We start from the raw sequence: 9,790 nt of genomic DNA, 5'->3' as shown, positions 1-9,790 counted from the left end.
TTGAAAACCAAATTTTTCTATGTGGAAGCTTGAAAGGATGCTTTTTATTTTGGGGCTATAGAAATGTTACCAGGATCTATCTAGGTAGAATCTGGGTTTGTGCCTATTTTTTTTTTCATTAGCCCTATATAAAATTGATTATATATTTCCATTAGGAGAACTAGCATTCCTATTCATGGTAGATCTCTTCTATCATTTCTTTAATTTTCATACCTCACATTCTTTTACTACTTTTCTTCCTGGAAAATATTACTTGAGTATTAGTGCTCTTGAATATGTCCTTGTTTTATATATATATATATATATATATATATATATATATATATATATATATATATATATATATATATATATATATTTTTTATAAGTTATGGGAATTTAAAAAAATTAGTGCAAAGGCTACTAGGATATGCTTTTCAGTTTTATTTTCCAGTTTATCTACTGAATTTTTACATGTAGAAATTATTTTTAGTTCCATACGTTGTTTTTATGTTTTATGTTTCATTCCATGAGAGTTCTTAATATCACTCATGCATTTCCTCTAGTGCCTCCCTAGGATCTAACAATTGTCATATTTAGCTTTATTTCCTGCTCACATAACCACAAGTCCTTGTAAATGGGTATACTTAATTTTTATCTTCATGGATATTGTTTCCCAGTTATGTAAGCTGTCAAGTGTCTCACATGGAGGCCACTGGCAGGAAATGATGGACCAGTTGCAGAGCAAGAACTTCTCCAGTGGACCTCTGGCTGATGTGGGGATGTTATGTGGTTTCTCTGGTTCCAGGCTTTTTCATACACAAGTGCAGATGGTGTGATCCTGGAAGACGTAGGGAGGCAATTAATTCACCTGGATAAGTCCTCTCCAGGGTGTCCATCATCAACTCAACCAGGAAGAGCCCTATAACTGAGTACCTACCAGTCTGGCAGGTTCAAACTTTCCCTTCACACCATTAAAACAATGCTCTGACACCTGCGATGGCTGAGTATTCTGTGGGCCTGTCTCCAGATTGTACTGGAACCTTCTGAGCCCTTGATTTTCTCAGATATTCCAGATAATTTCCCTCTGGGCAGTTTCATGTTCTGCAATGAGCTAAGTTTTACTTCCATCTGATTTATTTTAAGTACTTACGGCTTAGGATTTAGAAGACAGGAGCGTGAAAAACGTAAGTGTCTAATACTTTCTTCTCTAAATATGCTTTTGGGCATCCCATTTCCTTTACATACTATAAAACCACTTAACAGCCAGTGTATGAAAAACTAGAAAAGAATGGCTTATTGCATGGAAAGAGACATACTTGAAACAATGATCATGATGATAGTGACAATAAAGACACCTATTGTCAAAAAGTCAAAAAAAGATATAGACACAAAGATATCAGTAGAAAATAGATTTTTATAATCATATTCACTTATTTATTCATTTGTTAATTCAATAAATGCTTGCTTACATCCATTATGTACTCGGCACTTTTTTTTTTTTTTTGCTGGGGATATAAAGACAAATAAAACAAAACTTCTCCTCCTAAATGTTTCATAGGCTAAAAGTTTTGATAGCATTAGTTGTAGCAATAGTATAGTAATAGTAATCAACATTTCCTGCACACCTAAAATAGTCAATGTTCTTTTCTAAGTGCTCTGAATGTGTTTTCTCATTTCACGTTATCTCATCTAATGTTAAAATGTTTCTAGGAAATAAGACTGTTATTACCCTCATTTTACAACTTAGAAAGCAAAGGCTTTGAGAAAACAAGCAACAAGATCACACTTGTATAGGTAGGTACAAGAATTCAAGTTCAAGTAGTCTAGTTCCAGAATCACCTTATTACTTACTATGATGTCAAGCACATATATAACTAATAAAGCCATTAAATTAAGAAAAGAGCAATAAAAGAGACTTGAAAAATCATCTAGGTGACACAGGTTAGGCAGGGAAGATCTCTGCTGTGGAACAGACACCTGCGAGAGTCCTTAGTAATTCCTTAGTAATTAATCCCATTGGGTTAGTGGAGAAGATTTGTACTGGAAGGAGTTCACTTAAAAAAAACAGTTTGACAGAGAAAAATTATCTCAGAGAGGAACAGAATAAAACATGGAATGGAAAAGTCTACAGTTTTAGACAGATAATTAACTTTGAATCATCAAACATATGGGAAATTAATTTTAAAAACTCTTTCAAATGATGAGGATTAATATACCAATTATTAGGAATTACTTTTGGATGTGAAGAAAATGCAAAGTAGTTTTAGTTAAAAGGAGAAAAAATTCTATCACATTGAATTATAAGAATCATTAGGAATCCTTGACAAGCAGAGTAAACACATCTTATTTCCATTTTAGTGAAAAAAGAAAAAGAAACAAAAAGCATTATTTTAGTTTAATCATTCATCCACTTAAGCAAATATGGGTATGATGAGTTAGCAAGTCCTAGGTATGATTAACAGTTTAGTGTTCTAAATAGATTTTTGTTAACTTTCCTAATATGAATTGTGCTTCTTTCACATCTATTCAACACAACATGTGGCAAAATAAATTTTTGTCAAGCCAAATGGACCCAACAAACCATGTCTGCTATAAATCATGTTTGTAGAAAATCCTGAGATTAGTTTTCATATATTGACTTTCCTATGGGAAAAATATTGACAGAAATTGTTGTAAGAAAATTGAGCTTCTTTTTTGGGAGGTGGAAGGAGAGTATAAGACTCTCAGGCCTTATGTTGTAAATTTTCATAGGTTTATTCTGAACTGTTTCAATATCTCAGTTTTCTTGGATGGTGAAATTGAAATCACCCTAACTTCAGTATCCATAGCTGTTTATTCCTATGTTCATGTCTATGTAGATTTCTTTACAATTATTATTGTATATATTTATGTTACTCACAGACAAACCTCTTTTACTTTTTGCCTTCTAACTTTTGTGAAATTTTGCCTTGCCTTAGTGCACAAAGTTTTTCAACACAATGTTGAATAGAAGTAGTGAGAACAGACAACCTTATATTATTCCCAATCTTAATATTTTACCATTAATTATGATGTTAGATGTATTTTTTACTAGATGCTCTTTATTGGATGGAGGAAATTCTCACCTGTTGCAAATATGCTGAGATTTTAAGATTATGAATGAATGTTGAAGTAGGTCAAATGCTTTTTCTATATCCACTGAAATTTATACACACACACATTTTATTCTGTTAACGTAGTGAGTTATAGGAATTGATTATTTACTGTTGAGCCAACTTTGTATTATTGTAACTTTTTAAATACATTGCTGGATTTACTTTGCTAAGTTTTGGACAATGATTTTGCCTTTATTATCAAGAGTAATGTCAGTATGTAATTTTATTTTTCTGTAATGTTCCTGTATCAGGATTATATGGGACTCATACAACAAATTGATAAGTATTCACTTCTGCTTTATTTTCTAAAACAGAAATATGTAAGATCTGTACCATTTCTTCCTTAAATATATAATAGAATTTACCAGTGAAGACATCTGGGCCTGGAGTTATTTTTGTCAGAATTTTTAATTATGAACTGAATTTATTTAATTTATTCAGTATACTTTAAATTGTTTAATAAATACATCCATTTTATTAACTACATTTAATAATAATTACATTCAATAAGTATACATCTGTTCTTTTGTTTATTTTGATAAATAGTGCCTTTGGGAATTTACCCACTTCATCTAAATTATCAATTTTATTACCACAAAGATATACATAATATTTCTTCATTATTATTTTAATGTCTGTAGGCATGTTTTATTCCGGATATTAGTAATGTGTGATTTCTCTCTTTTTATATTTTATAAATTTTAATAGATGTTTAGTGGTTATAGTAATCATCTAGAAAATAAACTTTGGCTTTGTTAATTTACCTTACTGAAGGTATGTTTTAAATTTTATTGACTCTACACAACTTTATTATTTTCTTTCTCTTAATTTCCTTGAAAACTATTACTTAGTTCCTTTTTTAAACCTTAATTCAATTGTGATTTTTTCTTCTAATTATATTTATTTTAATTAGTGGAATTAATGTCTTTAAGTCTTTCATCTTGATATGTTTTCATTTGTCCCTTTCATTTTTGCTACTTTATTTTCCTCTTCTTGATTTCTTTTCTATTGATCTAGTATATGTTTTAAAATTTTCCAGTTTTATGTCTCTATTAGCTTTTTATTTTGGTCATGCTTTTAGTATTATTAATTTACTTGTTACCCTGGAAATTACAAAATGCAATCTTGACTTGCCAGCAAGATGGCAGAGTAGAAGGATGTAAGCTCACCCCTTCTTACAAAAACACCTAAATCACAACTAACTGCTGAACAACCATCAACAAAACAAAACAAAAAAAAGTGCTGGAACCTACCAGAAAAGATACCCTACAAAGACAAAGAAAAAGCCACAACAAGACAGTAGGAAGGGTGCAATAGTGATAAAATCAAATCCCATACACATCGGATAGGCAACCCACAAACTGGAAAATAATTATACCACAGTTATTCTCCCACAGGAGTGAAAATCCTGAACCTCATGGTAAAGATATATATTCTTCTTATTGGAAGAATCAATATTGTCAAAATGACTATACTGCCCAAGGCAATCTACAGATTTAATGCAATCCCTATCAAATTACCAATGGCATTTTCCACAGAATTAGAACAAAAAATTGTGCAATTTGTATGGAAACAAAAAAGACCCTGAATAGCCAAAGCAATCTTGAGAAAGAAAAACAAAACTGGAGGAATCAGGCTCCCTGACCTCAGACTACGCTACAAAGCTACAGTAATCAAGACAGCATGGTACTGGCACAAAAACAGAAATATAGATCAATGGAACAGGATAGAAAGTCCTGAGATAAACCCAGGCACCTATTGTCAATTTATCTATGACAAAGGAGGCAAGACTATACAGTGGAGGAAAGGCAGTCTCTACAATAAGTGGTGCTGGGAAAACTGAACAGCTACACGTAAAAGAATGAAATTAGAAAACTCCCTAACACCATACACAAAAATAAACTCAAAATGGATTAAAAACCTAAATATAAGACCAGATACTATAAAACTCTTGGAGGAAAACATAGACAGAACACTCTGGCATAATTCACAGCAATATCTTTTTCAAACCATCTCCTAGAGTAATGGAAATAACAACAAAAATAAACAAATGGGACCTAATTAAACTCATAAGCTTTTCCACAGCAAAGGAAACCATAGACAAAACAAAAAGACAACTGACAGAATGGGAGAAAATATTTGCAAATGATGTGATTGACAAGGGATTAGTCTCCAAAATTTACCAACATCTCATGTGGCTCAATATCCAAAAAACAAACAATCCAATCCAAAAATGGGCAGAAGACCTAAATAGACATTTCTGCAAAGAAGACATAGAGATGACCAAGAGGCGCATGAAAAGAGTCTCACCATCACTAATTATTAGAGAAATGCAAATCAAAACCACAATGAGATATCGCCTCACACCAGTCAGAAGAGCCATCATCAAAAAAATCAATAATTACTGGAGAGGATGTGGAGAAAAGAGAACCCTCGTACACTTTTGGTGGGAATGTAAATTGGTACAGCCACTATGGAGAACAGTATGGAAGTTTCTTAAAAAACTAAAAATAGAGCTACCATGTGATCCAGCAATCCAACTCCTGGGCATATATCTGGAGAAAAAAATTGTTTGAAAGGATACATGCACCCCAATATTCATTGCAGTGCTGTTTACATCAGCCAAGACATGGAAGCAACCTATATGTCCATCAACAGATGAATGCATAAAAAAGATGTGGTACATATATACAATGGAATATTACTCGGCCATTTAAAACAATGAAATAATGCCATTGGCAGCAACATGGATGGACCTGGAGATTATTATACTAAGTGAAGTAAATCAGACAGATAAAGACTAATATCATATGAAATCGTTTATATGTGGAATCTAAAATAGAAAATGACACCAATGAACTTATTTACAAAACAGAAACTGACTCATAGACTTAGAGATCAAACTTATGGTTACCAGGGGGGAAGCGTTTGGGGGAGGGATAGATTGGGAGTTTGGGATTGACATATGCACACTACTATATTTAAAATATATATCCAACAAGTACCTACAGTATAGCACAGGGAACTCTGCTCAATATTCTGTAATAACCTAAATGGGAAAAAAATTTTGAAAAAGCATAGATATATGTAACTGTATAACTGAATCACTTTGCTGTACATCTGAAACGAACACAACATTGTTAATCAACTGTGCTCCAATATAAAATAAATATATGTAATCTTAGCTTAAAAGACTCTACCTTATGTTAATATTTTTATCTCCTACAATATGAAAACCTTAATATAGTTTAATTCCCATTTTCATTTGCCTTGCCTTCTGTGATACAAATTGCCTGTATGAGACATCTTTGATTATATCTGATATCTTTATTATGTTCTTTTCAGTTTTATCATTTTTTTCTGTCAATTTCATTTTCTACCCTCTAGTTTGCTAAGCCTTTCTTCAACTATATCCAGACTGTTATTAAAGCCATACAGTGTATTTTTATTTCATATATTAATTTTTATAGCTCCAGAATGGTTGCTGATTATTTTCCTAGATTGTAATTTTCAATAGAAATATTCTACTGTTTCATCCAATTTATCCTCATTTAATTCTATTTCCTTTCACATATTAAATGTAGTTATGTTCTTGTTGCTAACCACATTATCAGATCACCTTGGGATTTATTTCCACAGACTGCTTTAACTCTTTATCAGTAAAATTTTCCTGATTCTCAATGTATCTAGTGATTTTTGATGTATGAAGTATGCCGTGAGGATGATATATAGTGTAGAATTTCCTCCAAAGAGTGTTGAGTGAGTTTTATTCTTTCTAGCACTTGCATTACCTGCTGATCTTCGTGATCCAAATGAAGCATGGTTTTAGGACTGATTAGGATAAGTCTATTTCAGTTTCTCCTTTTTGCCTAGGGCATAGTTCTTCTTCCTATACTTTACAACTAGGGCGTGTATTTTCTGCTATCTCAACTCAATGATCAAGGTGTGCACCGAGGTTCCTCCACTCTGGCTGGACCTGAACATCTCTTTCTCTTTTTCTCATCTCCAGTAGTCTCGGTCTTTTCATGCACAGTTTAGGCGCTGGCCAAAGACCTGATGGGAATATTACAGTTTTTAGTTCTTCTATTCTGCAAATACCTTCTCTCTGGTGCCTTGTCTCCTCCCCCATCTTTTCTCCCTTAGAAGTATTGAAGTCAATCTGTTTCTTCCAGCCTGAGGCTGTCTCCCTCTGCACTGCAGTTTGGAAAATTCCTTGAGGCAGATCACTGGTGTAAATATGGGGCTCACCTAGTATGTTTTCCTTCCCTCAGGAATTAGCCCAGGGTTGGTTGTTGTACAGTGCCTGCAGAAAGCTCTTTATAACTTTTTACATGTTTTTATTTAGTTCAGCTTATTTTTAGCTATTTAGGAATTGGAGGGGAAGTCTGGCATGGCCAGAAACAGAAGGCTCCTAGTCACTTAATTATTCAAAAATATTTATTGCAAGACTGAGTTAGCTTCTGGGAATCCAATGATGTGCAAAATAACAGTTTCTGCTTTCAAATACCTTATGTTTTCACAGAGGAGGTAGACAACTGGAGAGATATAGCATTCTGTGTCTGCCAAAGAATTTACAAGCTTACCAAACACTCCAGAAATTGACTAAAAAATCTTTAAAACTCTTCATGTAGCTTAGATTTCCTTTCCCACAATTGTCCACAGAATTGCTTTGGTAGCAGGATATAGTTTTGATATTTCTGGCATTAATTTTCAATCTCTGAAGCTGGCCATTAAAATATTGATGGAAACTTCAAATATAGCATACTTTCTTTCTTAAAAATATAACATATTTTAATGTACTTTGTGTCTTTACTTATATATACATTTTGATATTTATTACTATAGAATGATGTTCTTTTCACATGTAGAGAGAAGTCAAAGTATCTAAGTGTATGAATATTTAATTTGAAACATATTTTATAGTTTATATGTAGATTAAATACTAAATAATAGAAATTTTTTTCTGTAAACAGCTAAAGTTAATATTTCTTTCAACATGTCAGGGATTTAGCAGTTAGAATTTCCTAAAGCCTTCCATTATATCTGCACCCCTTTTAGTCAGTTAATGTAGATTAAGTCAGATAGTATAGAATATCTAGTCTAGTTGCAGACATGCAGTCTTTAGATGCCCTTTGAGACAGTTGTATTTTATATCCTAGAATTTGGTAACATAAGAACTTCATCTTTACTGATACTATCTAAAGGCAGAGTATTTTCTATTTAACTGTGAAATAAGTTACTCACCAATTAACAGAATTACAGTTATGCCTATGTTTTTCATGATGTGGTTTTAATATCCCAAATTCTTTGGAATAAATTTTATTAATACTTCCCTCGTTTTAATGTGAGGAAATGTGTACTCCAGATCAACAACTTCTGGTTCAGAAAAAAATGTAAATGCTTAAAAAAATGAGAACACCATGGTTAATTTAGCATTCATGTGACTTTACTGAAGATGTGCTAATTTTGGTTATTGCTTTGTGACGTTTTTACCAAGTATCTTAGAAGGTCTTAGTTCTCCTGATCTATAGAAAACATATGACCTGCTATACAATAAGGCTCAGGCTATCCTTGAAGCATATAAATGAAGGTCTTTCAGTTTTCTTTGTCCATCTTAAAAATAAGTTTGGAAAGAAAGAAACTAGTTAGGGTTTCTCAGCCTCAGCACTATTGACATTTTGGATGGAATAATTACTTTTTGTGATGGGCTGTCTGGTACATTGTTGGATGTTTAGCCTCATCCCTGGTTTCTACCCACTACATGCCAGAAGTATCTTTCCACCCCAATGTGGCAACCAAAAATGTCTTCAGACATTGCCAAATGTTTCCTGGAAGGTGGGATGGCTACAAAATTGCCCTCAGTTAAGAACCACTGTGCTAGAGGATATAATAATTTGGCTCCCATTAGAGAAAATTTTGATGGGAAATATATATTCGTAACACAGGATGGTAGAGCTGAAATGGCACAGAGTAGCAACAAGAACGACGGAACAAAAAACTAACACATGCAGTGCTTAGTATGTGGTAGGCACTGCTGTAAGCTTTATACATATTAAAATTATTTAACACTTTCAACAATCTTATTAGTTAGGTGTTATTATCTGCATTTTACAGATGAGAAAATTGAGGAATCAAAATTAAATTGTCTAAAGTCATACAACTAGTAAGTGGTTTCAACCCTAAGGAACTTATTTCCAGAATATGAACTTAGTTGTTTGTTTTTAATATATTTTTATTTAGAATGGTTTGAGATTCACAGAAGAGTTTCAGTGATAGTACAGAGTTCCCATGTGCCTCATACCCAGTTCTTCCTATTGTTTCCCTATTTTGCATTAGTGTGGTACAATTGTCCCAAATAGTGAATAAATATTGATATATGATGAACAAGAGTCCCTACATTATTCAAATGTTTTTAGTTTTACCCAATGTTCTTTTCTCTTCCAGAATCTCACTCAGATACTCCATTACATTTAGTCATCATATCATCTTGTTTTAGACTTCTCTACACTGTGGCAGTTTCTTAGACTTTCCTTGTTTTTTATGACCTCCACAGTTTTGAGGTGTACTGGTTAGGTATTTTGTAGAATGTAGAAAGTTTGATGTTCTCTCAGGAGTATACTGAGATTCTGGGCTTTGGGGATGGAGAGCACAGAGGTAAACTCACCTTTTCATCA

This window comes from Eschrichtius robustus, chromosome 9, assembly GCF_028021215.1.
Source record: "Eschrichtius robustus isolate mEscRob2 chromosome 9, mEscRob2.pri, whole genome shotgun sequence".
NCBI classification, from domain to species: domain Eukaryota; kingdom Metazoa; phylum Chordata; class Mammalia; order Artiodactyla; family Eschrichtiidae; genus Eschrichtius; species Eschrichtius robustus.
This window is presented reverse-complemented; position numbering follows the sequence as displayed.